The sequence below is a fragment of the Austrofundulus limnaeus genome, unplaced genomic scaffold, assembly GCF_001266775.1.
Source record: "Austrofundulus limnaeus strain Quisiro unplaced genomic scaffold, Austrofundulus_limnaeus-1.0 Scaffold56, whole genome shotgun sequence".
In the NCBI taxonomy this organism is placed as follows: Eukaryota; Metazoa; Chordata; class Actinopteri; order Cyprinodontiformes; family Rivulidae; genus Austrofundulus; species Austrofundulus limnaeus.
In genome coordinates this window covers 1782001-1789042 of record NW_013952458.1, presented here as the reverse complement: position 1 = coordinate 1789042, position 7042 = coordinate 1782001, and positions in this window count along the sequence as shown.

The following is a 7042-nucleotide window of genomic DNA, read 5'->3' as shown; positions in this document are numbered from 1 at the left end:
TTTATAAAAAGGATGAATCATCTGAATTCAGCAATGCATAATACAGCACAGTAGGATTTTAATATGTGATGCAAGGTGAAGAATAAAAATAAGGGGACCCATAGGTTCAGCATTTGAAGCTGTGAGAAACTGCACAACGCTCAAATTTTGGATCAGGAATTATTTAAGTGCACTTTCCGTTTCATCTCAGACCAGAGAGAAATGAGATTGGCAAAGGAGAAGAGAGAATGGTGGGAGGTTTAGTTGACAGATGGAAAAAAAGATATGAGTAGAGAGGACAGAGGAAAGGAGAACACCTTTGATGCTAGAAATGTATAAAGTTTTTTTGTTTTGTTTTGTTTTGTTTTTTTACTGGGAATCAGTTGAATTTATTTTCTTTTTGGTCTCATCATGATGAATTTACAGATTATCTGCTGGTGAACTCCAGCCATGTTCAAACACAACCTATAGCTCATTGCTGGCATACTGTTGCTCCGCCCACTTTGCACCCTACTGGTTGTCAAACCTTTGGAGCAGCATTTCCAATTAAACATAATGACAGACATGTAAGAATATAAAGAAAAAAAAACACACATTTTGGAACATCTGGCAGTCAGATTGAAACAATTAACTGATATTAAAATCCTGCATTTATCAGTGATTATTGTTGGGAAGRTTACAAATCAAAAAATACCTACAAACACATTTCAATAACAATTTACTATTTTTTTATTTCATTGATGACAGCTGAATATCCATTCTGAGTTTGTTGTGCAATGCATGGGCAAAGTTTTGGCAACAATGTCTAAATWGTAGTTTTTGTCAGRTTTATAAGTGATAAAGCTAWTGGCTTCACAKAAATAATGGYACATGTATTAAAAACCTTTAGCCCTTCCTTAGTCACCATTTAGCCTTACTTTGGAAAATTAAACTGCTGAAACGACTGAACAACAGATGGTGAAAATACAATTCCACTCTTTTTTGGACTTTCATTTGTAGAAAACTGCAACCTGATTGGTTTGCAAGTCCCATTTTATTCAGGCCTAATTTTAGGTTCTGATTTCAGCTGTGCAGGTTCATTTAATTTTTATCGGACATGTGCGTGTGATAAAACTACAGCCTGGRCAGACCTCAAGTACCTCATGTCTTAATCTGACTAGAAAAGAGGTAAATGAGGGGRCTTCAAAGTTATGATGGTGATCTCCCCAAAGCTCATAGAGCTGACTCAGTCTCATCAGCGAACGAGACTCTGGACTGGAATGATGCATTATTCAAACTTGYTAAGCTGTCTCTGAAAGGGACAAACACGGTGAAGGACACAGAGTGGTTAAGCTTTAATATATTTAATTCAGTGACTCTATAAACTGATCGGCCACAACATTATGACCCTTCGCAGGCAAAGTAAGTGACTCTGCTGATCCTATTACAACAGTAATGCTGTGGTAGAAATTAATGCAATGAAGGAAAGGTCAAATGGTCACTTCTTTCAAACTAAATACAGACAGGGTATGATTGCCKAGAACAAAATAAATAAAAATAACCATCGCACAAAAATAAAAGGAAAAAAAAAACAGCACACATTCCTCAAGAGAGATTGCGTTTTTTGTTTCCACTAACTTTCTGGTASCCGGCAATCCACAACACCCACAGCTGTTCTGTTCCAGCTCCAGGGAATCAAAACTGCATTGRTGACAAAAGAGGGAGCCATTCTAAAACAGACAGGTGGTAAACATGTTGTGGAGGACTAGTGTAGTCAAAAACAGGATGCAATATTTCACACATCATATGGATGTCAGTGTAGGGAATGAAAACTCTCAGCTACAATATTTCTAAAAAAAGTTTAGTTAAGTTTTGAACTGTATGTTGTGTGTATTGTTTAACTTTTTATTTTTTGACAAAAGCCTATGCTGCATAGTCTTTGTCATCGCGGTTRGAAAGTGAGCTGGTCAGTTACTGAATTTCTTGTGAATCTGGCAGYTGGGGTGGGGGGTGAAGCAGTGCGACCAACTCAAGTGACTCAAATATACCTGATCAGTTCAGTGAATGACTCAGACTAAAGACTTCAGCATGGACGATCGACAGCCGACCGGACGACAGTCGTTCTCATACACACCTTTCATAGCCCGTGAGACACAGCGTGACAAGCTCCTGGGAAACCCCTCCCACAAATACGTCACTGCATGGGGTTTCTTCCTGCTGGAGTCAATGTGGGGAAAAAATCCAAGACCCATCACCCGACATTATTTGTCCACAAAAGCTCCACCGTGTTTATCTGGCAGATTCATCTTTGCACAACATCTGTTTTATCTCCAGTCATGAGTTTTTGACCATTTGATTATCTCTAAATGTCTACCTCTGGGTAGCCTACAACAATCAGCTTCTGGAAACAAGTAGTTTTTTTGTTTGTTTGTTTGTTTTCCATGTATTTCTGACCAATCACACAATTAGTTCTTATGCGGATGGAGGTAAAACATTTGGTCGGTGGGTTTAAACAAGAAGGTGCTTGAATGTCAACAATGCAAACAGAATGACACAATTTTTGTAAAGAAACTGCAACAACTTGATCCGATTTGGGCCGTTTGGCTTCAGCGTACTGCACGTTTACCCCAATTTGTGTTTTTATGCCTTGATTTTTCTAAATGTTTCAGTGTTCCCCTGTGTTCTCTGCCCAGCTGCCCCGCCCACGCTCACCTGTTTCTCCTTGTTTCTCCTCCAGGTGTTTCTCGCTTGCCCTCATTAGTTTGCCTTTATATTCTGTGTCCTGTGTTCAGTCTGTGTCGGATCATTGTGCTGTATCGTCCTGTCTGTTGGTTCCTCATGTCCTGGAGTTTTTGTCTCGCCAYGTTAAGTGAGTTTTGAGCTGCCTCGCCAGCAGTTTTGATTTAATAAAGATATTTGTTAAACCCGTACTTTGCCTGTGCCCTGGGTCGATCTGCCAAGCCTGAACCTGACAGAATTCCATACAGTCAACTGGATTTACAAGTTCAAGTTAGAAGTCAATATGCAAAGATTTATTCTGTTTACCTCATTATTTTGAGTAATTGATAGAAATTTGGTGTGTAGTCACCATGTTTACGAATATTTTCTTGTTAATTAAAAAAACAGCTTCGAATCTGACAGTAAACAACTCAATTGTTTCAACAGGCTTTTCGAAAAATCTGTGCAAATATGGTGACTAAACTCATTCTTTTCCATTTTGAACATGCTCATTGACATTAACTTCCCCACCAGCTTTTCATGCATGAAGCAATAAAAACACGAGCCAAGCACTAAAATGAAGGGCTCATGTTTAAATGCAGGTCTAGCTACACTGATGTGTTTATCATTTGATCCTTGTCATACCAGCCGGAGACAGATCACAGAAAGAGGCACTAGCAGGAAGTCGTCTCCTAAAAAATAGAGCTTCAGGGCTCACCAAAATGCAGGTGTCAGATATTTTTATGTGCTCCAGTGTGAAATAAAACCCTGCGGACTTTAACATGCTTTGTGTCAGGATGTTTTTTAAAGAACGTATTTTGTTTAACAGCTCCATCGATGCTGAAGGTCTTGACACACTGTTTTTATACTATAGTTCATATAAAGTAATGAAGTGTAAAGTAGCTGTCCTACTAAAATATGAGTCTGAAAAGAAAATTTCAATGTTCTTAGTGCAGACATTTGTCATATAGCTTCTTTTTGCACATGCTATTGGGAACAGACAATACTTATTGATTACTTTTAATAGAAGGATATGATATTAAAGAGTAATACTGAGCATGTCATACAAACAATCTAGATTATGACTCTCAACTCTATCAGGTAGTTCATTTTTCTCTAAAAGCCTCTGTTCTTTCAGACCTGCTGGGTTCCTCAGTCTCAGTACTGTGCTGCTTGAACAATTTTCTAATAAAATAGAGTTGAGACTTAATAAACCTGTTTTAGTGTTCTGCATTTAGGTTGTCACACAGTCATCCCAGCAGAAGACTTTCTGGATCCATTAAGCACATGAAACCATTTAGTAAGTCACCAAGTGCTCGCTAAAAGGCAACTGTGTTATTTATTTTTTTAATGGCCTGCAGTGTTGTCTAATCCATCAGATAGTGTCTTAAAATGACAAAGTGTGTGTTTTTGGCCAAAAAAGTTAAAAAATATATATAATAATACAATAAGGGTGAGAAGTTTAAGCATACCTGCTGGACAGGATAAAGGAAATGTGAGCAGCAGGTGCTGTAAACAACAAMATAGCTGAGTTACTGTAGCTGGCTATAGGTGACAGAAAATACCCCGGCGTTATTAGTTCTGAGTCAGAAAACATAACAGCCCTGCTTGTCCACACAGTAAATAAGGACAAAGTAGGACCCATGCACTTGGATGAAATTGGTCTATCTCCTTGTATRCATCATCCTAATGCCACATCAGCACTGTTCACACAGCATTAAACACAGCAATGGTCTGATTACATTATACAGACTGTATCTATACATTTGTGCCTCGATGAACATTGCACTGAAGTGAACTCAGTTTGGAGCCTCATTACTGATAGTGTATTTGTCTGACTTTGCTTGCATGCTCTGCTTCTCTTCTCGCATTTGCGGTTTGAATGCATGCTAGGTAAAACTACACATTTTCACATATGTCCTTAATTAGCTGTCCTTACATAAGTCCATCGCTGCCACTTTCTGTCTTTTGGGGTTATTCCCATATCTCTCATTTCCTAATTGGCTGCTGCAGTCCCATCTCTATAGCCATCTATGACTTCTGGCCAATGAGGCGACACGATTAGTTTTCTGCTTGATAAAGCCCTTCCTTTGGTTGTTGTGTGACAAAGTGAGGGACGCTCTACTCGACTCATTCCTTCATAAAACATGGGGCATTCTCAAAGTTTCGACTTCTGTATAAAGATCTGAAACGTCTGCTGAGTTGAGCTTGAAACATGAGCTCAGTTGGTGTTGGAAATCGAATAGGTCTGGTCAAACAATTGCTCATTAGTGCTTGTTACCGAAACCTTCCACTCTCCCTGTTTCTACATAAACATGCCATTGTGGTGAAGAGGTAAGCTGACATAGAAMGATGAATAAACCCACAAAACTATTTAGCAGCTTACCACTTTTTCATTAAACTGAAGCAAGCAAGTTTTCTGAGTTAAAAACTCTGCAAGAAACAGGAGAAAAGGCAACGTGTGACAAATACTGTTGCCATGCAACTATGGTGCTATAGGACATATTTGATTCACAGTACATTCATTAACTTGATCCAAAAAAAATAAAATAAAGTGCTGCTCACTATGTAAAGAAAACACATACAGCAAGCAAAAGGAAGCTGGGCTGCATTTTTATTTTCTTGTCTTGTGGCTTAAGTAAGTTTAAAGTCTATAATCTTACAAGGCACTCAAAGGCTATAAAGTAGTAGCTCCAAAGAAAGCCTGCGCACAGAATTATCTTTATTTGTAAGGATCATTACCGTAATTATAAAACACTCTACAAGACATCCAAAGTAATGTATTTTATGCTGAACTTAATTCTACACCTGAATCACACTGTATCTTTTAAAATCAGGACAAGCCACAGCAGTAACCTCAAAAAGAAAAATTCTAGCATGTGAGAAATGTTGAGTGTTCAGGTAAAAGCAAAGCATGGTGGTTTTCTAATGCTGATCAAGTAAAATCCCTAAACCTAACCAAATGAGAAGTTAAAACTATACTTCAATATGATGGAATTAGAATAAMCACAGCAAATTTTAGCTAAATATCTAGAAAACGTACTGTGGCATAGCCATGTTTATGAAGGCTATTGTTAATTAGCAGAGGTGGCCATTTTGAATTGATTTGACTTGTAAAGTTGATCATTGTGCAGACAAAAATTGCCTTTGCCTTCGTGGCAGGAAATATTATTGATAGAGCAAAAATTTGTGTGATAATGATGTAATTGGCTAGCCACATCCCTTACATGAAGTCTGACACAAATGTCAGTTGTTTAAGCTTAATAAGCAGATAATTAGGAAATAAACGTCTCAATTTCCCAATAGCTCTGCAAACAGGAACTTACAGAGGAAGAAAACACAAAAGCAAATCAAGACGGAAATTAATGGAAGATAATAATAGCCCAGGAAAAGATGAGAAGAAGAAAAGAGGGAAGAGAAGAAAACAGAAGTGAAGAGAACTCCAGTAATGGCCATCCTGTCCTACTATCCCCAAGGTTAAATGGGAACAGGAGAGAATGAATTGGCTCTAAAGGCTCATTCTGCCAAAACTAAATGAAGCAATAACATCAGAGAGCTATAGAACTCCATTAACACTTAACCTGAGAAAGAAGGAGCCGAGGGATAGATCGAAAGAAGAGAGGAACAGAAGAAATAGAGCTTACAGAGACATATAGAAGAAGAAAAGATGGGCTAAAAAACCATGTGTCTTTTTATCTTCAGGGTATAAGGAGACAGGGAGACATGTGTAAATGGGTGCAATGGACAGAGATGCGAGTGAAACAGTGAAAAACAGACTTCCCCCCCTCCCCTCTGGTACCCTCCYCCCTTCCTCTTCCTCCATAGTAATTTAATGGTTTCAGCCTGAGCTCTTTAATGAAGAATCTGGGCAATTCTAAGGACAGAGCCTCTGGGAGTGAAGCAGGAGGAGGACTGGCTATGTTAAAAACGAGAGAGAAAAGACGAAAACAAGATAAAAATGAGAGAAAGGGAGCATAAGATGAAACAGAGAGCGATCTGAACAAGCCATAAAAAATAAAGAAATAACAGTGCTKTTACTGGTAAGAGACGGGATCAGTTCAGGCAATTCACTTACTCTGTTATCCCRCCTGCACCAGCCCCTACAACCCCTTTTCAGTCTCTAACTTCTCTATCTGGTAGCTTTTCTCTTTTCCAAGCATYCACTGACCACCCTCCAATTTGGTAAGCTGCTCCTCATTTTCCCGATATTCTTCTAATTGAGAGCAGATTTTGCCGTGCATATGCCAAATAGTCAGAGCTCCAGTTCTGTTTTGGCAGTGTTTGCCTGTTACCTGTTGTTTGTGCACTAGTTCCCCGCTGTGTGCCACCTGCCTAACAAATACCTACTATATATATATATATATAT